Genomic DNA, 26,518 nt, shown 5'->3' with positions numbered 1-26,518 from the left:
CACTTCTGGTGGGAATGTAAATAGTGTAGGCACTCTATAAAAGCATATGGCAGTTCTTACAAAACTAATCATGCACTTGCCATACAATCCAGGAACTGTACTATTGGGCATTTATTCAGGGGAAATGAAAATTTAGGTTATGCAAAATCTGTAGACAAATGTTCATCGCCCCTTTATTTGTAATTGCCAAAATTTGGAATCAATCCAGATATCCTGCAATACATGAATGGTCAAACAAGCTGTGATACCTCCATACCATGGAATACTCCTCCGCAGTAAAAAGAACAAACTCTTGACATTGGAACAACTTTAATAGATCTCCGGAGAATTATGTTGAGTGGAAAAAGCCAACTTCCAAAGGTAACCTATGTATGATTCCATGTAATATTCTTAAATGACAAAATTACAGAGATGGAGAACAGTTTAGTGGTTGTCAGGAAGAGAGGGACAGAAGATGAGTAACAGTGGAGACCCTTGTGGTGTTGGCACTGTTTAGTATCTTGACTATGGTGGTGATCACATCAACCTACACGTGATAACATTTCTTAGAGCTGTACACACAGGCAGATGGATGCATATAGAATTGTTGAAATTGGAATAAGGCAGATAGATGGTACTGATGTCAATTTCCCGTGTGTAATATTGTACTGTAGATATGCTCTGCCAGGTGGCCCTGTGGTAAAGAATCCACCTGCCAGTGCAGGAGACATGGATTTGATTTCTGGGTTGGGAAGATCCCCTGGAGGAGGAAATGGCAACCCACTCCAGTATTCTTGCCTGGGAAATCTCACTGCCAGTAGTCCATGGGGTCACAAAAGAGTAGGACACGACAGTGACTAAACAACAACTATAGATATACATGATGTTATCATTGGGAGTGAAAGGTATTTGAGATCCCTGTGAATTATTTCTTACAATTGCATATAAATCTATGATTATCTCAAAGTAAAACTTCTTAAGAATGACTATGAGATGATCTATGCTTGATCCCCCATTTAATAAGTAGAGAAAAATAAAGCATAGAGATAATCATCAGTTCAGCTTGAAAAAGACCTGGTACGAAGTCTAGGTTAGGACCCACGTTGGAGTTCCCAATTCAGAAATCAGGACTGGAATGAATATAAGGACCACCAGCATTTACACTAATGAAGAACCTTTCAGAGCATTCCAGCACCCCCTTATACAGTTGCCAAGGGTACAAGATATCCTGAGCAAAAACTGCCCAGTTGAAAAGAACCATTTGATCATAATAAATCATTGGAAGCTTTTAAGCCACTAGGTTTGGGGATGGTTTGTTATGGAGTAATCAGAATACTACATCAAGCGAGGGGAGCCAGTGGTTGTAGCCAAATAGATGAGTTGTTAAATCTCAGTGAGTCTACGGATTTTTAATACTGGGATCTATGCTTGTCCCCGTCTGTTCCCTGACACCCATTTTCCTGAATACTCTCTAAGCACATTGGGAGTGATGATGGGGGTTGGGGGATGCAGATACAAAGGAAATTAAACAACCAGTCCTTGGCCTTGAGGAACTCAGTATAGTGAGACAAAACATCAGTGCCTTAAGTGGCATGAGAATGGTTATGAGGCAACAAATCAGCAAGTTCAAACTAATATAGTATAGCACAAATTGAATGCATGTGGTAATGTGTGGCTACCTAGGTAGCAGGATGGAGCTAGACATTTTGGGCCCTGAAGGCAACATTTCAGAAAGGGCCAAGTTTTCTTTGTTAACACTGAAATAAACATCCCCAGCAATTCAGGGCTAGTTGGATGATATTAACACTTGTGAAGAAAGAAAAAAAAAAAGACAACTTCCAGGGATAATTATTTTTGTTTTCATTCTCCTTTGTTCTCTCTTCGTGATATATGATATGGTTTTGGCAAGCACAACTGCTCTGAGCATCAGTTTCCTCATCTATAGACTGGCGATAACAGCCAGAGAGCAGTGGGTTGAAAGTCAGGAAATCCTAACTGGAAGGTCAAATCTATCTAGCGCGGCCTTCCATACATCAGGTCTCCGGCTCCCTCCTCCATCAGTTTCTTCTGTGACAGGAAGAGGTTGAGATGAATGGTCCAGAAGTTCCTCGCCAACTTCAACACTTGAGGCCACGGACAGATCATTCGGTTTGTTGTGAAAGTTTAAAAAGTAATGATGATGCATAGGAAAGTACTCTGTAAGCCATAAAGTGGCATGTTGATGTTAAGAGTATCAAATATAAGGCAGTTCCACCTTGAAAAAATCCTGCAGCTCTCCTTTAAATTTAGGAGCTCAAAATATAAATGGGTACTGTCTGTCAAGGCACCGCTTTCGGGCCCTTAGAGAATTCTGATAATTTGTACCTCTTGCTCATGGAATAAACTCAAATCTGGACTAGTCCATCTCGGGTTCACCAAGGGGTCAGCAGTGATATTGCGATTTCACGGATGGGTTCTTGGTGAGCCACTCCCAAGTTTTCTTCAAGACACCTAACAGTTACTGGAGACCCTTTCCCTGGGTCTTAGGAACTCTCTTGGTGAACGAAAGCAGATTTCTAAGTCGTCCCTTGTCCCTCCACAGACACACACTCATCGCCATCCTGCCTTGAAGGGCACCAACGTTTTGTCACTTTACTAGCCGCGATGTGGATTTGAGATACACCCCGAAATGATCAGCAGCCTGCTATAGGGCATCATTTTCGAGGCCAATTCATCCCGCGTCCCGCGCAACGGCTGGGGACCAGACCAGGTGCACGCAGAGCGGCCGTGGTGCCGGAAGAGAGGGGGCTGAGGGCTTCCAGCAGGGAAGTCGGAGGGCAGCCGGGGTCATCAGGCCGTGAGCAAGCGGCGGGGAGCTCCTAGGCGCCTCCAGCGCGGAGCGGGAGGAGGGGCCGGAGGAGATGTGCGGTCCCTTTAAGACCCTAACGCTCGCTTAGCCAGAGGAGCGGGGGTTGGGCGGGGGGGGGGGGCGGCTGGCGCTGCGTGATGGGAAAGTCTCCGGCTGAGCCTCACACTTTCTCCCGATTTCTTAACTTTCGGGTCGGGGGATAGGGGAGAAAGCGGCGGTGTCCGGGAGGCGAGGGGGTGCGGGCTTGCAGCTGCTGCGTGGTCGCGGACTTCCCTCCCGCGCCGAGCCGCCGGCCTCGCTGGCCAACTGGGGAGCGGGCGGTGGGCGGGCAGGTGGCCCCGGGCCGCCGCACCCGCGCCTTGGCTCTGCCCCCGGGAGCCGAGCGAACCGCTGCTCCCTCGTGGTGTGAGGGCGGTGATGTTTTTCCTCCCACCCACTTTCGAGTCCCCCCTCCCCCCTCGCACGCACTCTAGCTCTCGCCACAACCTGCGAATCCCAGACCTCGGAGGAGCGCCCCGGGGAGCTTGGAACGCCTGCACGGAGGCCGGTGGCCAGGTCAGTGAGAGGTGCCTGGCGCCTGCTTTCCCACTCTTCCTTTCCAGCCTTTGCGCAGGTGGGCCGTCTTCCCCCACGGCACCACAAACTTCCCCGAACCTGCCACCCCAGCCGGCTCCCTGTTCCAGCTGCCCACGGCCCGGCTGGAGGTGGGGCCCAGGGCGCTGCACCAAGGTAGGTGGGTGGATGGGGGGGGGGGGGGTCGGCTCCCTCCGGATTCGAACTCGCCACTCCCGCTTGGCCTGCTTAGTTCCAGGCTCTGGAGCTGCGGGGAGGCCCCTTGGGTAGCCATCTAACAGGTTCTGCAGTCCCCTTAGTGATCGCCTGTGTCCCGAGTCTTTTTTGCTTGCTTGCTGAAGTGCCCTGGACCAGTAGGTGGTTCCGAGGTACTCAAGTTAAGGAAACAGAGCAGAAGGGGCTGGAGGCGCCTCTGTCCTCCTTGTGGACATCTGCCTCATTTTCTGGCCCGGACCACTGGGGTCAGAGTTGGACCCGCTAAGCTCAGGGTGCAACGCAGTATTGCCAGAACTCAGGGCCTGGAAAGCCTGCCTTCTAGTTCCTGCCGGCCCTGCCACTAACTTTATGAGAATGGGCAGTTGAGTTCTCTGGGCTCCAGGATGCCCATTTTGAAGGTGGAGTTGTTGTGGGGAATCAAAAGGAAATGATAGATAGCATGGTGTTTTGCAAACCAAACTCCAGTCGTTGTTTGTCCGTCATAGCGACGAAGGCATCTCAACTCAGACCAGAGACACCCTGGCCTTGAAGCTGCCATTTTTCAGAGCCAGCCCACCGCCAGTGAATGGAGCTTTTCTTGTTGGGTGGTAGATTGGGGAGAGGATTTTAGCTGATGGACTCTGGCCTGCGACTCCAGTGTCCTCTTACTGTTTGTCCAAAAGAGAATTGTTACCCTGGGGGCTGTCCCACAGACAATAGTGCATGTAAGATTACAAGGGTAGTGAAGCCTCTAGGAAGGATTAAAGGAACACTGTGGGGCATGAAGAGCTGGCTGACCTGCCCGTCCTTTAGCCTTCCTTTGGGAATGTCTCTGATTCTATTCTACCCAGGAGACCTCTTCTGAGAACGGACAGAGCCTTGACACTTGGCGGCCCAGATCCCTTGCAGTCACAGCCAGGCAAGGAGCCCTTGATCCCCTCCCTTGTTGCAAATGAACTTGGTGAATGCTTGTTTTACGAAGGCACCTTAATGGGTACATTTCTTTAGGATCTTACGTGTTTCTTAGACTCCTGTAAAGCCCACTCACCCTCCCCAGCTCGGCAGCGTTGGTCTCAGAATTTTTGTTTTCTTTGTTGTTTTCTTGTTGGAGCCTGGCTTTCCCCCAGATATGTCAATGGCTACATTTCTAAGTAACCTGTAAAAGAGCCAGTGCAAGTTCAATGGCACAACGGCCTGTGTGAAGCAAACAGAGAGTTAATGCCGAAATAACTCCAGTTAACTGGGTCAAAGTATAATTTGAAAAATTAAGGACAGTTTGGCTCTTTGCAAGTGTAAGAGTCGGCATGTTTGCTGAGCAATGCTCACTCGTGTTTATTGCTGCAGCCCCAACAAATGTCTTGAACTGTTCTCCTCCCCCCAAAAGAAAAAGTTAAAGGGATAAAGAGAAATTTAACAGAGACCTGGGGAGGGAACTCTTCTAGGTTTATAGCTCCATACAGAACATAAAGGCAGGACTTCAGGATCTTGTAAAGCAAAAGTGATTATTTATAAAGAGATTCATTTTCTGATGTTCTTCAGCCCAGCCAGGGAGGCCACACAGATGACAGGAACGCCAAAAGAGATTAATTGCTCTCTAGTCACCAACTTTTCTCTTCGCTCATACCATTAGTTGAGACCCAAGAAAAGCAAAAAAAAAAAAAAAAGAAAAAACAAAAACCAAAACCTAAGAGCCGTTTTCTTGCCAGCTTGAGTTATGAGGCAATGCTACTGTTCACCAAATCACCCAACCATTGTACAAGAAAAACAATCCAGTTGGTTCTTGCATGGGGAGACCCGAAAACCATGGCTTCAGAAATCCCCCCTGAGAGCCATATGTGATTATGATAAATTGAATTTCAGTGGTTTAAGAAAAATCTTTCTCCTTTGGAGACTTGGGGGATAAGCTTATTAAAGAAGGCTCGGGAAGAACCTCACTGGGGTGAGTCGCTGTGTTAAAGCTGTTCATGGAAATGATTTGCTTCGAGGGAACCTGGTAACTCTCAGAGGACAGAGATGGACATTCTGAGTGATTGAAGAAGGGCCAGAAACTCCCAGACGGGATCTGGTCATCAGAACCCAGGTCTTTTGAAGGCTATGAACATGTCCCAGGAAAATTTAGTTGTCGTTTAAGGAGCAGGAAGGAGGTAGAGCGGCAAACCGGTCCTGCAAATCCTGGCTGATAGCATAAATTATTCTCTGTGACCAGTTCTGCTTTGGTTACATACTCTTAATTTGAAACCATGGATTTTAAATTATCTGGCCAACTTCATAATATTTAAAGTAAGAGTGGTGGCATTCACATCGTGGCCCAAGGACAATTCAGTTCTCCAGAATGATCATCTTGTATTCCATCCAGTTCTCTATACTCAATATTTAGGTTGGACCTGCTGAAAAGATTGTTGAACTCACTTCCCATCCAGTGTTAATCCCAGACTGAAATATGGTGTTTCTTGAATTATTTAAATATTTTCAAATCCCCCTTTGGAAGAGTTTTGCCAGCTCTAAAGTCGATGGAAATGACCTGTGGCTGGATATAATCTATAGCAAACCTTCTGTGTTCTAAGCCTCAAAAAGCTTTCCACTCCTGAGACTGGAAATGCAGTTCTCCTATTTTTAGGAATGATAGGTGCTTTTGGGGTGGTCTTTTGCGTGGTGATGCAATGTGAACATATTACCTACTTAAGTTTGCCCAATATTCCTTAAATGGTCCATTTAAAATTTCCATTTCACAGGGGACTTCATGTGAGAGGAGTATGTCTGAACCATTCAGGTGCTTACATCACATCCATTTGCTAATCACATCTGTCTTTTCCAACATAAGTAGCCAAACTGAAAATCCTTATAGATCTCATAAGAGACACAGGCGAAACACTGATCAATGCTTGCCCCATCCCTGAAGGATTAAAAATAATGGTAGTCTTGAAGCTAAGATCAGTTGACTTTGGTTTCAGAAATTGTTTGGGTCACTGCCTATTATTTTTATCTTGTTTGCCAAAATGGCCATTTTGCAAACCCCAGTTTCCCTTTCTCCCAAAGAAAATCTCTTGAGAAATCAACTTTAATTCCCTTAGAAATGAGGATTTCAAAGTTTATTTTTTCTTTCCTATGACTTGCCTGTAAGGATTTAGCCTTAGCGTTGGATAGGAATGTATGTTAGTCCACTTACATTTTCCTCCACAGTCTTTGCAAGGCAGGAGAGGCCTTTTCTTTCTTTGCAGGAAAACAGTGCTTATTACACATGTAAATTCCCCCAGCCCTTCCCGCCCCCCAGTAGGTTAGAAGCCTGAGATAAGAGGTCTCCATCGGTTGATCTGGTCTCCATCCAGTAGATCTGTTCTAAGTCTTTTTGTCTGCTTTCTTCCCAACAGCTTGAGTACACGGGGCCCTGAAAGTTTCAAGTTGCCTTTTGCACTGGCTGGAATGAGAAAAAAGTGGAAGATGGGCTGCATGGGAGGCATGAGATACATCTTTTCCTTGTTGCTGTTCTTTCTTTTCCTAGAAGGAAGCAGAACAGAGCAAGTAAAACATAAGTGTCTTGAATTAAAAAAAAAACAAAACAAGATACTTTCTTGTCATTTCTTTGAGAAGGTGCTTATAATCTGAAGAGATTGCGAGTTAGCCCAAATGTGGCCCTGCCACGAATCTAAGAAAGTGAATGTTACTGGTTTATGTGTGAGTTGATAAAAGGAGAGCTTTGAATCAGGCCAATGAATTTGGGGCTGTTTTTCTGATTATCATATAGTTTTCATCTCATAGAACACATGACACATTAGTTATTTTCCATTTCCTATTCTGAACTGTACAAATTTCATTCCATTTTACATAATTCTAGAAATATCTGACAGATGAGCTGGATTTTTTCCCAAATTTCAGACTCTTCAGCAAAGGATTTCACTTTATGAAAAAGAATAACACAGAAAAGAAAAAGAAAAAAAAAAGTAAAGCAGGCTCTGCCTATTCTCTTCTGCTGAAAAATGAAGAAGGAAAAAACCTTCACACGAGCTGGATTGAGATGAAAAATCCTTTGAGGAAATTGAGATTCCAGGGACCGTGAGCAAATTGGATGCCATTTGTTGAATGGAACGTCCCTGCAAAGCCAGGGAATATTTCTAGAAAATCAGTGATCCGTGTCATGGGCTGACACATTGGAGAAAGCCGAGTGGCAGGAAAGGGGGGTAATTAACCCTCCTTGCGGCCACATTTGGGAGACCTATGAGTAACCATTGACATCTCTGCCCTTGTTAGGAGCTGTCTGCCTGCCTTCGCCCACTGTGAGCCTCACCATCTTTGGGCCATTCGCAGCCACCTCCAAGGTGGACCCTGGCTCTGCATTTGAAGGAAAAGCCCTCTCTCTAGTTCCCCTTTTTGGCTGCATCAAAAGAAGCACAATGTGGAACTGGTCCAAGACGGGGCATTCTCTGCTCCACTGAACTTATTCATGAGAAGGAAGTGTGTAAGTATGCCTGGTAGGAACTGAAACAGCATCTGAAGCCCATCACTTCAACACGTATCCCCTTTATCAGCTTAAGTTAAATATATTGGGCATGAGGCTCTCTGTTAGGGAGAACAGTGCCGAATCTGTTCCACTGTTACCTGTCTTTCTGCTTCACTATGGTTTTCATAGTAAAGTGAGTCTCCTTCCTGGGAGAAATGGGGCTTTTGATTAGGCTTTTAAACATGAGTGATCCATTGTAATCTCGTATGATTGAGACACAAAAAAGGAAGTTTGAGCAGGGCACAGTAGGAGCAAGAGAGCTTAAATCAGCCTCTTCTCTTGTAGTCCTCAACCGACCTTCTTCTGCTTGAATACGTAATCCACCTCAGAACCCTCGTCTTCCAGAAGTTTGCCTTGATTTAAGTGGATGTGAGAGAAAAGTCCAGTCCATTCTCAGCTAAGCTCACAAGCAGCTGGACTTAAAACTCCTTTGTTTCTTAGGGAGAAACTTCCCTTATGGCCTTGTGGCAGCATGGGGAAGCTTGCAACTCTTAGGAGACAATCTTCTCTGGGAACCCTTCCATATTAATGAAGAATTGAGTAATATTGTCCATAGAAATAGACAATTAGAGCTTAATTGACAAACCAAAGAAAAAATGTGATTGAAAACTGATTGACAGACCCCAAACTATCACTCTCTAACATTTCCTACTGCCTGTGAGTCTGTCCCAAGCCCTTTGGATATTCAATTGGTGTCAAAATGATTATGTAACAGATGGCCTAAGGGACCAGTTCTGGGCTAGTATTTCCAGCTTATAGTCAGATAATGAGGCTTAGGTCATCGTCATTCCCTAAATGAGCCCTCAGCATCATTCTTTGGGGCCTGACCCAAGCTAACTGTCTCAAAGATATGTGCAAAGTTATCTCCACTAAAAGCAGACTCTAAAAGTCTATGCCTTAGGTATGTTGCCTCAGCACACATACACACTCACACACCCATACACTGCACACACACATACACTGCATGCACAGAAATTTATATTGCAGCTCTACAAGACATTAGAAACACTAGGAAACGGTTGCATAAATGATCCTTGTAATGCATTCTCATGCTACCAAACACTCCTTATTGCAAATGATAGCCCTGGAAAATGGTTATATTAGCTTATTTTGAAATTTCTTAAATTGTGAAATGAATACTACTCACTGAACAAAATGATGTGAAAGTATCTGAACTTCATAAAGAACCTGTTTCTCTCAACTCCCATTCCCGCACCTCAGGGATGACTGTTACTATTAATAATAGTAATAGTTTTCTGTTTCTTCCATGCTGTTTTCTCTCTGTGTTATCAAAACATACATATCTATAGGGATTTTTTCTTTTACAAAAATTGGATATTATATATATATATATATATATTTTTTCCTTATAACTTGCTTTATTCAGCAGTGTGTCCAGGACATCCTTCCATGTCAGAACATTTCAGTGTAACAGTACCATGTTCATTCTAATGCCTACATAGTACCCGGTTATATGAGTGTGCCATGGATTGTTTAGATAGTCCCTCTTTGTAGATATTTAGATTGTTTCCAGTTTTGTTATTACTATAAGTAAGGCATTAGTGAATGCCTGAAAGCACTTAAGCAAGTGTTTGTGAGTAATTGTCAGGTCAAAGTGTATGCTCAGTTTTAATCTTGGCAAAAACTGTCAAATTGTCCTTCCAAAAAAAGTATCAGTTTACACTTCCACCATATATGTATGCATGTCCATTTCTAATTCCTTCACTAAAAGTATTCTTAATCGCTATATTCATGGGCCAGTTTACTAGAGGAAATCCTATTTCAGTTGTGCTGTGAGAGTTTCCTGTTACTGGAGTGTATTTTCAATTACTTTTAATTCAATTGTATTTCTCCAGTGAATTGGCTATTTTTCAGTTGGGTTGCTTGTCTTATTGATTTGCAAAAGCTTATTTATTAACATTTTGTTATTTCAAATGTTGTTATTAACCTTTTGTATTTCACGTATTGTTTTCCCAGTCTGCCATTTCATTCAAACTTTGTATAAGCCGTATTTTCCCACATAGAAGTTTTAAATTTTTGTGTAGTCAGATCTGTCATTCATTTCCTTTATGGCTTGTGGATTTCTTCTTATTCCTAAGAAGGTCTTTCCTACTCCATATTCTTATATTTTTTCTACTGCTTCTGTAGTTTGGGGTTTTACCCATAGTTCTCTCTTCTACCTGAACTTTATATTCATGCTTGGTGCACAGTGAGGCTTCCCAGGTGGCTCGGTGGTAGAGAATCCACCTGCCAATGAAGGAGAAAAAGGTCCAATCCCTGGGTCAGGAATATCCCCTGGAGAAGGGCATGGCAGCCCCACTCCAGTATTCTTGCCTGGAAAACCCCATGGACAGAGGAGCCAGCCTGGCAGACTACAGTCGATGGGGACACAAAGAGTCAGACACGACTGAGCATGCACGCACACACATGGTGTGCAAGAGGGAACTAATTTTTATCTCTGGGTAGTAGTTTCATGACTGTTATTTTTGTTCATTTTTATACTTCTGTTTATTCCAAAGATTTCACAATTGGCAATATTACTTTGACAACAGGAAAAAGTCCTTTGAAGTAAAAGGAAATCAGGATTCCCATATTGTGCTGTTGAGTTCTAGAGAAGAGTAGGTATAGGAATGGAAGAAGCAAAATGAGGGGAAAAAAATAACAGAAAAACTTCAAGAAATGTGTAAGGATCATAAAGTTTCATGTCGCTCCTTGCTGCCTGATACTGTTTTACCCAAGGAAGCCAAGGTTTTTTCTCACTCATGGGCTGGTTTGAGTATAAGCATGTTGGTCAAGGCAGATGCTCGGTAGCCTGTTTGCTCTCGCATTTTAGGCATCAGGATGGAATGAGGGGTGATGCTATTATGGTCAAAGACACTCACTCAACTGGTGTAGAATCTGAGGAGGTCTGGAGGAAATGCTTTCAAAGCAGAAAGCTGTTTGCACAAGGAAAAGTAGAAGTGGGTGCTGCCACTTGCTAGTAGCTAATTAGCCAGAGTTACCTTGCTCTCACAGGAGGGAAAACCCGCTGAGGAACCCGGGAAATATGGACAGTGCCATCACAGTGGATGAATGAGCCATTTATGGCTTATATAAAAGTTTGTTCCTGTCCAAAAGCAGCGAGGATGGAGATCTTTAGCTGGGAAAGTGTCTTTCTATAATTCCATTATGCTCCATTGTTAAAGTTGTAGTCAAAAGAGGCCAGGAAGTTCTTTTGAAGTTCAAAGAAGCATAATATTCAGTGCATAATATTCATGCAAATGTAGGACAAAATGAGCTGAAGAGTTTGCCTCTTTTGGCACATCTGACTTAGGTAATGAACTATTGATCAAAGTGAGGTAGAATAATTGAGTTGTTAAGAATATTTAATTATATATTTCAAATGAACCAGCCTGTGCCAAGGCTGGCAAAAGTCCTTGGGAGAGAAATGGTTGGTGTATTTCATGGCTTCTGTGCCTGCTTTATAAGATGGGTTAGCTGGATCTTCCAAGGGACTAGATTCTCACTCATTTTTCTCCTTTGGATAAAAGCTTCTAACATTTGTATTTGGCTGAAAATGGGCCTCTGAACTTCCCAGGAAGGATGAGTCCCCAAAAGATTGCAGAGAAGGAAGAAGAGAGTGAAATTTTGAGACACAGGAAGCATGGTCTTATGGAGCCTACCCAGAGCCTCTTTATTGTGAAAGTCAAGGGCTTGAGTCCTTCACCTCCAGGTTATCACTTGGACATTTGAGGTGATTATTTGACAAGACAAAGAAATGAGCAGAAGAATAGACGTATTCACATCTTAGAAGTTCAGATAGGTAGAAGTAGAGTAAATGAGAATGCTTTAAAATTAGCTTAATGCCTTTCAAGGTATATTCTTAATTATTTGTTATGTTGGGAGGGACCAGTGGTGTTGGCTATGGAAACTCTGGAGTCCACTTTGATCCAAACCCCAGATCCACGACTTCCTTACTTACTTTGGGAATGTTGCTTAATCTCTCCAGCTTTAGTGCTCTTATCAGTACAGTAGGGGAAATAATAGTGTATTGATTGTAAACATGGTCATCTAAAGACTCGATCATATTGTGCACACAGAGGGCTGTGTGACAGTGGCTGGCACACAGTTTTTAATGAATGGTAGCTTCCCTGATGGCTCAGACAGTAAAGAATCTGCCTCTAGTGCAGGAGACCCGGGTTTGATCCTCGGGTCAGAAGGATCCCCTGGAGAAGGGAATGTCAACCCACTCCAGTATTCTTGCTTGGAGATTCCACGGACAGGGGAGCCTGGCAGGCTACAGTCCATGGGGTTGCAGAGTCAGACACGACTGAGTGACTAACATACGCACACACAGCAATTAAAGTAACTCTCTTACAGGCCCAATGATATTATCACCTTAATTTTCAAATGAGAAACTTGAAACTGAGTGAGGCCAAGTGACTTTGTACAAAGCCAGACAGCAAATCCAGGGCAGCACCAGAATGAAAACCCAGGTCTCCAGATCCGCTGTTCTGTTCACAACACCAGTTTGTGTCTAGCAGTTCTTTGAGGAAGCCAGTGCCTTCTCTTGAATAGAAGCCCAGTGCTTTGCACATGTGGAGAAGGAAATAGCAACCTACTCCTGTATTCTACCCTGGCGAATCCCATGGACAGAGGATCCTGACAGGCTACAGTCCATGGGGTCCCAAAGAGTCGGACACAACTGAAGTGACTTAGCATGGCATGCACAGCTTTGCACATGGCAGCCACTTAACATGTGAGATGATCTGAGTAGATGAATAAAGAACTTTGTAATCAGAATTCCAAAGACAGGCAGTATACTATTTGGGAGTTAAAAGATAGAGTCTAGGACTAAAGTTATTCTGGAACCTAAATAAGCTAAGCCAAAGGAAATGTGTGAGGGAGGCTAAAAATATGTGCCTTTATGTGCATGCTTCTTAGATTTCCCTGACTTATCAGAAGGATTGGAATGCCCTCATAGTCTAATGGAGAGGGAACTGTGCTCTAAGTCAGGAGACCTGGCTTCTGGTCAGTTCTATTGCTCACTGTGTGGTGTTGGTTGAGTCATTCACGCTCTCTCTGAACTAAAGATTCTCTACTCTCTGAGAGGAATTCTTCCCTTCTGGACAGCAAACTAAAGGATGGGAGAATAAGGGGTTGTGCAGCGGGGAGGGCAGGGGAAACCAGAAAAATGAAAGTGGAAGTGTTAGTCCCTCAGTCACGTCCAACTCTTTGGACCCCATAGACTGTAGTCTGCAAGGCTCTTCTGTCCATGAGATTCTCCAGGCAAGAATACTGGAATGGGTTGCCATTTCCTCCTCCAGGGGATCTTCCCGACCCAGGGATTGAACCTGTCTCCTGAATTGCAGGCACATTCGTTACTGTCTGAGGCATCAGGGAAACCAAGGCTCTGTCTTTAGTATTTGGAGCACACCTGGACTTTTATCATTGTCACAAGGTCTTTGCCAAAAGCCTTTTACTCATTTAAGATTTATAGCGTGCTACTTCCCAAAAGAGTAGTTATAGGTTATATATGAAAGAATGGGATTCCCTGGTAGATCAGCTGGTAAGGAATCCACCTGCAATGCAGGAGACCCTGGTTCAATTCCTGGGTTGGGAAGATCCCCTGGGGAAGTGATAGGCTACCCACTACAGTATTCTTGGGCTTCCCTGGTGACTCAGATGGTAAAGAATCCACCTGCAGTGTGAGAGACCTGGGATCAATCCCTGGGTTGGGAAGATCCCCTGGAGGAAGGCATGGGAACCTGCTCCAGCATTCTTGCCAGGAGAATCCCCATGGACAAAGGCACCTGGCAGGCTACAGTCCATGGGGTCACAAAGAGTCGGACACCCAGCGCATCACAGCATATATGAAAGAATAGTTGCAAGATAACTTTTTAAAAGCTGAAGCAAAAAAATAGAGGCCATCTGACCAAAGTAGAAAGGGTAGGTATTTTTAACACCTGATTTGGTATCATGAGGCTTCCCAGGTGGCTCAGTGGTAAAGAATCCACCTGCAATGCAGGAGATGCAAGAGATGTGGGTTCCATCCCTGGGTCAGGAAGATCCCCTGGAGAAGGAAATGGCAACCCACTCCAGTGTTCTTGGCTGGAAAATTCCATGGACAGAGGGGCCTGGTGGGCTATAGTTTATGGGGTCTCAGAGAGTCAGATACAATTGAGTGACTGAGCATGCACAAAGGTTGATACATTACAGTATTCATGTTTCTAAGTTGGTGTATGCTTCCTGAAAAGATAAAAAGAGAAGCTTTCCATTGGTTGGCAAGAGAAAGGTACAATTTCATCTACCTCCCACTTATTCAAATGGTATGAAAGAAGAATCATATTTGGCATTTCTCTATTAACCCTCTGTAAAGGAATAGGGCAAACATTAAATTATAGCTCAATATAAGTTTTTTTATAAGTGCTAAGTTAATGTAGTCCAGATAGTTTAACTTTGAATGATATAAGCTAATCGAAGGCTAGAACATGGAAATGTTATACATATGGTTGTTTAATATGTCTAGTAGACTGCATTGTCAATTATCAGATACCCTAAGCAAAGTTTACATCAACGTGATTTTTTTCTATTTAAAAATAGATGTCATTTTTCAACATTCAGAAGAAAATAAAAGTATTAGAGAAACAAAAGTCATTGGTAATCTCAACATTTATGTTAATCATGGTTAATTGGTATATAGACTTAGAGTCTTTTTTTTTTTTTTTTTTGCAGCTACACACACACACACACTCATATGTGAGCCTCCATGGTGGCTCAGATGGTAAAGAATCTGCCTGCAATGCCAGAGACCCAAGTTCTATCCCTGGGTTGGGAAGATCCCCTGGAAAAAGAAATAGCAACCCACTCCAGTATTCTTGTCTGGGAAATCCCATGGATAGAGGAGCCTGGTGGGCTACAGTCTATGGGGATCACAAAAGAGTTGGACATGACTTAGCAGCTAAATGACAACAACAACACAAAAAATTATTTTATAAAAATGAAGCACTCAGGCAGGGTATGTGCCCAGTAGTGGGATTACTGGGTCATATGGTAGTTTATTTCTAGTGTTTTGAAAAGAATCTCTATACTGTTCTCCATAGTGGCTGTGCCAGTTTACATTACCACTAACAGTACAGGGGGGCTCCCTTTCCTCCACATCCTCTGCAGCATTTATTGTTTATAGATTTTTTTTTTATGATGCCCATTCTGATTGGAGTGAGATGATACATCACTGTAGTTTTGATTTGCATTTCTCTAATAATGAGCAGTGTTAAGCATTTTTCCATGTGTTTATTGGCTATCTGGTTGTCCTCTTTGGAGAAGTATGTGTTTAGGTCTTCTGCCCATTTTTTGATTGAGTTGTTTGTTTTTCTGATATTGAGCTGCATGAGCCATAATTCAAAAAGACACATGTACCCCAGTGTTCATTGCAGCACTATTTACAATTGCCAGGACATGGAATCAACCTAGATGTACATTGACAGATGAATGGATAAAGAAGTTGTGGTACATATGTACAATGGAATATTACTCAGACATAAAAAGGAGCAAGCTTGAGTCAGTTCTAGTGAGGTGGATTAACCTAGAGCCTGTTACACAGAGTGAAGTAAGTCAGAAAGAGAAAAAGAAATATCATATATTAATGCATATGTATAGAATCTAGAAAATAATACTGATTAACCTATCTGCAGGGCAGGAATAGAGATGCAGACTTAGAGAGCATACTTGTGGACAGAGCAGGGGAAGGAGAGCGTGGAATGCACTGATAAAATACTGTTGAAATATATACATTACCATATATAAATAAGCCAGCTAGGTGGAAGTTGCTGTATAACATGGGGAGCTCAACCCAGTGTTCTGTGACGACTTAGAGGGGTGGGAGGGAGGCTCAAGAGGAGGGGACGTATGTATATTTATGGCTGATTCACACTGGTGAATGGCAGAAATCAACACAGCATTGTAAAGCAATTATCCTCCTATTAAAAATTTTTTAAATGAAGCACTGATTCATCATGGATTCTCTAAAGTGCACCTGTAGTGGAGATTTAGCCTATGTTGTCTGAAGTGAAAACTGGATAAGTTAGGTATCAGTTGTGGGGCACACAAAGTTGTTTCTGTTGTGAAAAGTTCAAGAGCACAACTTAAATTCTTGACCAAATAGTAAGTAAACCTCCTTTAGCAGAGATTTGTGCAGCTGAGGTGCTGATAGAAAGAACAATTTGTTTTTTTCAGACAAGAGATTTAATTTTTTGCCCAAAGTCCTATGCCAGATGACAAGAGATTATTTTAGCCAGAAAAATTATTCAGATCAGGTTTCACCAGTTGAGCAGCCTTTCTGTAAAAGTATCTCCCATGGCCTTGAGAATACCACCAAGTCTCAGTTATCCATGTTAATGGGAGATAGAAGGGCACAATGAATTGAAATTTCATGGAAAATCTTCATTTCTCAACTTAGCCAATGATGTTGCCTTGCTCAACTCTCAAACCTCTTCGAAATATGGACCTTTTCTTCTCATTGAGTTTGCCCACCTGCTAGTAGAAAAGCTAGTAGAAAAGGCAGGTAGTGGGAAGCCCAGGCTGTGCATAGGTCACTCAATATATATTAAGTTGAATTAATTTTGGACAAATGATCCAACAAGTAGGAATAAGATAATTAACTACCAGATAAAGAGAAATAAGCTGTATACTCAAAAGTGAAGGACTTGGGTTTTTCTTGACTTTCTGCTTTCACTGGCTTCGGTAGCCTGAAAATGACGTCTTAAAGCCCTGAGGAATTCTGACTGAGACTTCAGTTCTAGAAACCCAATTTCCAGAGAAATAGGACATTTTTTTTCTGTAATGACTGCTCCATCATGCCCTTTGTCCTGCTTCAAGTTAGATAAATGTCAGAAGAGAAGTACTTATGCTTTTAATTTTTTCTTCACTATTATAGTAGCCTTTAAAAAAATACTCCAAAAGGAATTTGTTTACTTGATTTGTCCTCTTATGTAATGAACAGCAAAGATTCATCTCTCCCTGTCCACTGACTGTGTGTGTTATAATAAAATAAATATTATTGTAGTACTTAACATGATGATGTGTCTACAGTAATAGCTCTTATCGAAAACTGTTCATGGGAATGTTTCTTGCCTTTAGACTGGTGATGAAGTTATTGAACTTTTGACCTGGTGCTCGGTGCTAGACAGTAATGGTTGGGGAAAACATTGATGGCATAGAAGCACATCTTTGTTGTTTACTTTTTGTCATCATTTCTGTTAACAGGGGCCCTTAAAGTATCAGGGATTATCACTTTCAATTAGGGCCACATGAACCCATTTGAAAAATAGCTGTGATGATACAGGTTGAAGGTCCATCTCAAATGTTCATTGAAATTCCCTTGGGACCAAGTTCTACTCTACAGATACCATGAGTCAGTGGTAAGTCATGAAGTCTCTGGACTTCGCAGGTGGCTCAGTGGTAAAGAATCTGCCAGTGCAGGAGCCACAGGAGACAAGGGTTCAATGCCTGGGTTGGGAAAATCCCTTGGAGATGGAATATGGCAACCCACTCCAGTACTCTTGCCTGGGAGATCCCATGGACAAAGGAACTCAGCAGGCCACAGTCCATGGAGTCACAAAGAGTTGGACATGACTGAGAGACTGAGCACTTGAAGTCTCCAGATGGTATCACTCAGGTACTGGCAAGTGATAAGTTTACTTTGCTTACTTGCGTCTCCTTCAAGTTGGTGAGGTATCACTGTTTCAATAAAATCAACTCACTTGTGCTTCTTGTCCAAGATAATATACTGGAACTTGAGGTGTGGTCAATGTTGCTGTGTAACTCATGAAAGTTTTTTAAAGTTCAGACTTACAAGAATGTGCTGAAATGGACTTTATCATAGTTTCTGAAAATTGAGCATTGTTCCATGCACTCATGGAGAAATCAGCTGTAATTCAGCTAAGCACCCAATCTTGGACAACCATGGTAAAACATGTCTTAAAGATTATAGTTAAAAAAATATATATATAGTGTTTACTTTTGCTATGTAGTTGAAATCAGTGTCAGTAATTGCAGAAGTGTTGTTTTATAGCACCAGTGATATTACCGTTTAGCTCCTTGTCTCTGCCTTCAGTTCCTGAATTTGCTCCTTCCAGGAATTTGTGGATTTCTCTTTGGAGCATAATTAGCCAAATCCCATGTTGCTGAGGTAATGAGACCAGAGTACTTGATGCAAACCACTATGTTTGCATTTATGGTCAGGTTTTGATGCATAGTTAGTTTTTGAGTGAGATGTTTTCATCCTCAAGATGCATAGTTGGGAAGACACTAGTATGGCGCTAGTGGTAAAGAACCCGCCTGCCAATGCAGGAGACATAAGAGACGTAGGTTCAATCCCTGGGTCAGGAAGATCCCCTGGAGGAGAGCATGGCAACCCACTCCAGTATTCTTGCCTGGAGAATCCCATGGACAGTGGAGCCTGGCGGGATATAGTCCACGGGGTCGCACAGAGTCGGACACGACTGAAGCAACTTAGACCTTGACCTAGTATTGTAATGTGAGATAAATGCCATGTATTGTGAGAAAAATGTTGATGGGTATAAAGAGAATGAAAAAGAACTTTTAGCTGAGTTACTCTTCTCTTCCCATCTCTATTTCATAGCTCTTGGAAGCATAGGCACTATGTCATACTTTATAGTCTGTCCTTGAGATAAATACCAAAAAATGCAAAATGAAGTCTTCCAGTTGTATCGTTTCCTATAGTCATTTGAGTATGACGTGTCTTCACTACGGACAACACCTGATTCTTTAAAAGGTGAGCAAAGCTGTGTTTCCAGGTAGGGTGGGAAGGGTGGTTTGAGAAAAAGTTAGGCAAGAATGTGTGGAAGCCCTTTATTTTTTAAGTTCTAAAAGTGGGTGACATGCACTTTACACTCATGTAGCAGGACAGGCAAAATGCTACTGTGGTTTCAGTCCTTGGTTCTGAGGCCAGCCTTCTTAGATTTGAATCCCACCTCCATACCTTGACTACTTAGGTCAACTTAGGCAAGTTACCAAACCTCCCTGTGCCTCATGTCTAAAATGGGGCTAATAATGGGATCTAGCTTGTAGGGTTGTGGTAAGAATTTTTGAATTCATGGATGTAAAACCCTTAGCTTATAAGACATGTTCAACAAATTTTGTTGTTATTTTTCTTATTACTGTTATCATCATGCTCAAATGGCTCAGTGTTCTTCAGGACCTGGTTTCTTGGCTTCTTTTTACCTTTATCTTCTACCTCCTTAGCCTTGAGCCAAATTTGGAGCAGGCAAATTCAGATCAGTCAGTTTCACACATTGTCTAACAGTACCCTGTCTAGAGGCTGAATTTGGGGCAAACAGAATCTGTTGGCTGAAACAAGTTATTTGGATCATCTGTGGTTGTCATGAATAGTGGTGAGCTCAGATATATTGAAAGGATCCATTTAAGAGTTTCTGTAAAGAAATCTATTTTAAAGATATTTTAGAGAGGTGATAGCAACGTGTTTAACAGCTGTAGATAAAGAATACCCTCCTTGTGGCATTGGTGTATACCGTTCCTTTGGAAATTGACTTGCCTGTAAGTTAGAATCTTAGCAATTTGGAAATGAGTTTTAAAATACGTAAATGCACATGAAACCCACATTTTGATAGCTTGCCTTATTTTGGTGCTTGCTTAGTCTTTCAGGGGTGGGTCCTTATCTTTTATTATCCCATCTCTTTATCATCCAGAAAGGAATAAATCACCCAACCATGCAGATCACATTGCTAATAATGAAAGCTCATCCAGTTTCATATTTGAAGTAGGTAGTTCTCATGTCAGCCTCTGAGGGAGCTGATTATTTCTGGCAAAATAATCCAGAATCAAATATGTAATACACAGGTTCCATCTTACTTTGCAATGTGAATTTAAATCAACAAAGTAATTTCCAGCTTACCTCCATCCAAGTATTAGCAATTGAAGAACCATACAAGGCAATTTATGCCAGCCTAATAATACCACCTAAATAGCCTCCTTCATGGATTTGCTTCTAAGTGTATACTCAGATTTTTCTGAAATGTCTAGGTAAGTTGTTGATATGAAAGGCAAATAACTTAGGTGTTTTAAAGATTATGAATTTATCAAATTTATTTTAGAGAAACGGTCATTCTCTTCTCACCAGTATGTGGAAGTTTGCAAAAGGTGCCTAATTTATGTTTATTTTGGGAAATTCATGATTTGTCTGTCTTCAGTTAAACATGCAGGGATTGTTAAAAATATTTCCTACTTCCTTCTATAACACTGTGGAGCAGAGGTCTAATTTGTGTATTTACCAAAAAAATTGTATTCCTGAGACTTGGGTGAAAAATATATAACTTTTGCCTACAAAGTAATTTTGATTTTTCGGAGTTCTTTTAATCAATAAATGGTCTTGAGCACTTACATTTAGTCCAGAATGTAGCTTAGGATAATAATATTAACAATAATAATGGTAATATCATAAAAAGAGAAATTAAAAGTTACTGATAAAAAAATATATATTGTTTCCATTTTCCCTCACCAAATTTGCGAAGTTATAAGCAATTAAAATATCCAGTGTTGGACATTTTCACACACTGCAATTGGGAAGTAAATTAGTGCAGCTTTTCTGGAAGGCAGCTTGACAGTATAGATTGGGAATTTAAAAGCGTTCATTACCTTTGACTCAATAAATCTACCTCTAAGAATTTATATTTAGTAAATAACCAGTATTACATACATTAGTGTATATGCAAGGATATTTATTTTTTGTTTATTTTTTGGCCACACCTAGAGGCATATGGCAGAGAAGGCAATGGCAACCCACTCCAGTACTCTTGCCTGGAAAATCCCATGGATGGAGGAGCCTGATAGGCTGCAGTCCATGGGGTCGCTAAGAGTCAGACACGACTGAGTGAATTCACTTTCACTTTTCACTTTCATGCATTGGAGAAGGAAATGGCAACCCACTCCAGTGTTCTTGCCTGGAGAATCCCAGGGACGGGGGAGCCTGGTATGTATGCGAGCCCCAGTGTATGGGGTCGCACAGAGTTGGACACGACTAATGTGACTTAGCAGCAGCAGCAGCAGCAGAGGCATATGGGATCTTAGTTCCTCGACCATGGATCTTCTACTGTCTCCTGCAGTAGAATCTGCACAGAGTCTTAACTACTGGACAGCCAGGGAAGCCCCTATATACAGGGATATTTATCATGGAATTTTTTTAAAACAAAGAAAAGGACACAAATTGAACCCTCAAATAGGGGATTGGTTAAAGAAATTATGTTTCAACTGTGTTAATGAAAAATCATGTCACTAGGCATGTAGTATAGGGGGAATATTTAATGGCACAAAAATGTACACAATGTGTTAACTTTAGAAGTAGTTTATAAAATGTATATTGTTATATGTTGTTAATTATATAAATAGAAAACTTTATATACCTTTATGCACAGAAGAGAGACTAGAAAGAGCTTGTAGTTTCTTAACATGTAAAAAGCTTAGAAGTTGTCACTCCAGTTGTCACAAGAACAAAGGCTTAAGGACATGAAAATCAGCAAGTCCTCTTAAAATCACAGAAAATTGAGGTCACAGGGCAAACTGCCTTGTGGTTTTTACCTTGAAAACTGGAAAGACAGGTGAATACAATCACCACTGCTGGATCCTGGTTGGAGCACTTAACGGGTAATCAGGTAATCAACTAATTGCTGGAGAAGGAGCATGTTCTAGCTTCAGAGAGAAAAACTCCTTTTTGTGAGTTTTTACCTTTAGGATCCCCACCAGGTTCTCAGGTTTGGTGAAAAACTTATAATTGTTATAGGTAGAGGAGGGGGAAATGTAACCATTTAAAATAAGCCTAGAGTTCTTTATTCTCATTAACTAAGGCCTGGCCTCAGTTGAGTTCAGTTCAGTCGCTCAGTCGTGTCTGACTCTTTGCGACCCCGTGAACCGCACCACGCCAGGCCTCCCTGTCCATCACCAACTCCCAGAGTTTACTCAAGCTCATGTCCATTGAGTCGGTGGTGCCATCCAACCATCTCATCCTTCTCTGGTCCCCTTCTCCTCCTGCCCTCAATCTTTCCCAGCATCAGGGTCTTTTCAAATGAGTCAGCTCTTCGCATCAGGTGGCCAAAGGATTGCAGTTTCAGCTTCAACATCAGTCCTTCCAATGAACACCCAGGACTGATCTCCTTTAGGATGGACTGGTTGGATCTCCTTGCAGTCCAAAGGACTCTCAAGAGTCTTCTCCAACACCACAGTTCAAAAGCATCAATTCTTCGGCGCTCAGCTTTCTTTATAGTCCAACTCTCACATCCATACATGACTACTGGAAAAACCAAGGGAAATGATTTTATCTTAGACTAACTAATTTGGGTTTTATCAGAGTCTAACCACCCTGGAATGTCTTCACTGGTGGCTCAGTCAGTATAGGGTCTGCCTGCAATTCCAGACACATGGGTTCTATCCCTGGGTCAGGAAGATCCCCTGGAGAAGGAAATGGGAACCCACTCCAGTATTCTTTCCTGGAGAATTCCAGGGCAGAGGAGCCTGGTGGGCTACAGTGAAATGGAACCACCCTGGAAGAAGGAATATATGCCCAACTCCACTAGCTTTCCTGTCTTACCTACACTGGTGGGCAGGAGCAATGTTAATTAGTGCTTTTGAAGGTCACAACTCAGGGACATGGATCACTAAAAACTGAGAGCTAATTATATGATTATAGAACATTTCTCCTTCCCCTACAATTTGCTACGCCTCAATTGGGATCCTATATAATAACAGGAGATTGAAAGACCTGCAGGCCTTAGACACTGTTTAAGAAGAAGAATCTAGGGAAACCCAATAACAATGGAGAAGATAAACAAAGACACTAGGCAGATTTTAGCCTCTGACCCCATGGCTACAAAAAACAGTAAAACTAGCCTAACTCCTAGAGAGCTTAACATAAGACCTCACACTAATGCTCCATTTACCTCAGTTACTTTTACTCAGTACATCATGTCTGAGTTTCAACAAAAAAGTACTGGGCATTCTAAAAGGCAGAAAAAAAAAAAATCAATCTGAAGAGACAAATCATGCATCAGAACCAGGCTCAGGTATGGCAGATATTTTGAAATTATCAGACTTGGAACTTAAAATAAATAAGATTAATGTGTTGAGAACTCTAATGAAAAAAGGAGGCAAAATGTAAGCATATATGGGCAATGTAAAGAGAGATGTAAAATAAGAATCAAAAGGAAATGTGAGAAATCAAAAACACTGTAACAAAAATGAAGAATGCTTTTGATGAACTCATCAGCACACTGGACATGATTGAAGAAAGAGTAAGTCATCTAAAGATATGGCAAGTGGCTTCCCTCGTGGCTCAGTAGCAAAGAATCTGCCTGCCAATCCAGGAGACACAGGTTTAATCCCTGATATGGGAAAATCCCACAGATTTTTTTTCCAGCATCTGGGAAAACGCTGCAGAGCAAGCAACTAAGCCAATGTGTCACAACTATTGAGTCTCTGTTCTAGAGCCTGGAAACTGCAGCTACTGAGCCCATATGCCACAGCTACTGAAGCCCATATGCCCTAGGGCCCATGCTTTACAGCGATAGAAGCCACAGCAATGAGAAGCCCGCGTACTGCAACAAAGAATAGCTCCCTGCTTGTCACAACTAGAAAAAACTGCATGCAGCAACAAAGACCTAGCACGGCCATAGATAAATAAATAAATAAATAAAGTATGCCAAGAGAAATGTCCCAAACTGAAAATGTGATCAAATTCAATAGAATATTCAAGAACTGTGGGAAAATTACAAAAAATGTAACACGTATGTAATAGGAATGACGGAAGGAGATGAAAGAAAGGAAAAAATTAATGAGTGAAGTGATAATGGCTGAGAATTTTCCAAAAGCAATGACAAACACCAAAGCAAAAATCCAAGAAGCCCAGAGAACACAAAGCAGGTACATGTGAGAAAACTTACACCTAGGCATATCATATTTAAACTGCAGAAAATCAAAGACAAAGAGAACATCTTGAAAATGGAAAAACACATTACATATAGAGGAATGAGGTTAAGAATTGCATATGATTTCTCTTCAGAAACCATGCAAGCAGTAAGAGAGAGGAATGAAGCACTTAAATTGTTGAAAGAAAAAAATCCAGCAAACTACAATTCTGTATCCAGCAAAACTATGCTTCAAAAGTGAATGAGAAATATTTTCTCAGACAAACAGAAATTGAAGGAATTTTTCACCAATTGACCTGCCTCACAAGAAATGTTAAATTTTTTAAGAAAAATGGAAATAACGTCAGAAACTCAGATCTATATAAAGAAGGGAAGAGTGTTAAAGAAGGAATAAAGGAAGGTAAAGTGAAATCATTTATTTTTCTTATTATTAACCTAACAGAATAAAGTTTGCTCAAAATAATAATAGCAACAGTGTACTGAATAATTACATGATCCGCTGGATCATGGAAAAAGCAAGAGAGTTCCAGAAAAACATCTATTTCTGCTTTATTGACTATGCCAAAGCCTTTGACTGTGTGGATCACAATAAACTGTGGAAAATTCTGAAAGAGATGGGAATACCAGACCACCTGACCTGCCTCTTGAGAAACCTGTATGCCAGTCAGGAAGCAACAGTTAGAACTGGACATGGAAAAACAGACTGGTTCCAAATAGGAAAAGGAGTACGTCAAGGCTATATATTGTCACCCTGCTTATTTAACTTCTATGCAGAGTACATCATGAGAAATGCTGGACTGGAAGAAACACAAGCTGGAATCAAGATTGCCAGGAGAAATATCAATAACCTCAGATATGCAGATGACATCACCCTTATGGCAGAAAGTGAAGAGGAACTAAAGATCCTCTTGATGAAAGTGAACGTGGAGAGTGAAAAAGTTGGCTTAAAACTCAACATTCAGGAAATGAAAATCATGGCATCCGGTCCCATCACTTCATGGGAAATAGATAGGGAAACAGTGCAAACAGTGTCAAACTTTATTTTTTAGGGCTCCAAAATCACTGCAGATGGTGACTGCAGCCATGAAATTAAAAGATGCTTACTCCTTGGAAGGAAAGTTATGACCAACCTAAATAGCATATTCAAAAGCAGAGACATTACTTTGCCAACAAAGGTCCGTCTAGCCAAGGCTATGGTTTTTCCTGTGGTCATGTATGGATGTGAGAGTTGGACTGTGAAGAAGGCTGAGTGCCGAAGAATTGATGCTTTTGAACTGTGGTGTTGGAGAAGACTCTTGAGAGTCCCTTGGACTGCAAGGAGATCCAACCAGTCCATTCTGAAGGAGATCAGCCCTGGGATTTCTTTGGAAGGACTGATGCTAAAGCTGAAACTCCAGTACTCTGGCCACCTCATGTGAAGAGTTGACTCATTGGAAAAGACTCTGATGCTGGGAGGGATTGGGGGCAGGAGGAGAAGGGGACGACAGAGGATGAGATGGCTGGATGGCATCACTGACTCGATGAACTTGAGTCTGGGTGAACTCCGGGAGTTTGTGATGGACAGGGAGGCCTGGTGTGCTGCGATTCATGGGGTCGCAAAGAGTCGGACATGACTGAGCGACTGAACTGACTGAACTGAACTGATTGAATAATTATAGTTTATGGAAAAGTGAAATGAATGACAGTGATTTTATAAAGGATGTATTCTACTACAAAGTACCTGCAGTGCCTGTGAAGCAGTATAGTGTTATTTAAAAGTTTATTTATATTTGTGTAAATGTGTATTGTAAGCTCTATGACTACTACTAATTAAAAAGATGAGTATAATTAATATACTAAGAAAGAGAGAAAATAGAATAATAGTAAATGCTCAAAAAAAGCCATAGAAAGCAGTGGAAGAGTGGAATACACACACATAAGTAAAAAATCAAGGAAAATGAATAGAAAATGATTACAGATATTGTCAGTATTAACCCAGCTGTATCAATAATCACTTTAAATGTGAATGGTCTATATACACCAATTAAAAGACAGACTATCCAAGTGGATTATAAAAAAAACAAGACCCAACTATATGTTATCTACACACTTTAAATGTAAAGATACATATAGATTAAAAGTAAAAGGATGCTAAAAGATATCCTCCAATTAAAAATAAACAAATTTTAAAAAGTAAATAGATGGAGAAACATATAACATGCTAACACACTAATCAGATGAAAGTGGGAGTAACTATATTAGTTTTAGACAAAGCAGATTTTAGAGGAAGGAAATTATGTGTATATTTAACAGAGCATCAAAATACATGATGTGAAAATGGATAGTACCTGAAGAAGATACAGACAAGTCCACTATTTTAATTAGAGAGTTTAAAACCCCTTTATTAGTAATAAACAGATCCAGCAGGCAGAAAGTTAATAATGGTATAGTTGAACTGAACCACACCAGCAGTCAACGGGATCTAATTGTCATCTGCAGAGTATTTCATCCAACAAT

The 26,518-nt window shown here is 41.6% G+C and overlaps 2 long non-coding RNA genes across 4 annotated transcripts in view; one reads left to right on the top strand and one right to left on the bottom strand.

Annotated features, from left to right (window-relative positions):
* Positions 1 to 3,011: 3,011 nt before the first annotated feature.
* On the top strand, positions 3,012 to 10,051 carry LOC109555396 (uncharacterized). 3 transcript variants are annotated; one of them, XR_011565328.1, is made up of 3 exons: positions 3,012 to 3,382; positions 4,447 to 4,514; positions 6,964 to 10,051. It is a non-coding gene; the product is annotated as an uncharacterized lncRNA (long non-coding RNA). The 3 variants fall into 3 exon arrangements; XR_011565329.1 differs by lacking the exon at positions 3,012 to 3,382 and adding an exon at positions 3,389 to 3,556; XR_011565327.1 differs by lacking the exon at positions 3,012 to 3,382 and having other exon boundaries at positions 3,567 to 4,514.
* The window catches only part of LOC139181332 (uncharacterized), a 116,253-nt gene continuing 96,404 nt past the window's right edge, over positions 6,670 to 26,518 (bottom strand). The window contains exon 3 of the long non-coding RNA XR_011565326.1: positions 6,670 to 7,090. This is a non-coding gene — a long non-coding RNA (uncharacterized lncRNA). The remainder of the gene's footprint in view (positions 7,091 to 26,518) is intronic.

The sequence above is a fragment of the Bos indicus genome, chromosome X (assembly GCF_029378745.1).
Source record: "Bos indicus isolate NIAB-ARS_2022 breed Sahiwal x Tharparkar chromosome X, NIAB-ARS_B.indTharparkar_mat_pri_1.0, whole genome shotgun sequence".
In the NCBI taxonomy this organism is placed as follows: Eukaryota; Metazoa; Chordata; class Mammalia; order Artiodactyla; family Bovidae; genus Bos; species Bos indicus.
The sequence above is the reverse complement of the archived record's forward strand: the minus strand, read 5'-3'. Positions and strand labels throughout refer to the sequence as shown.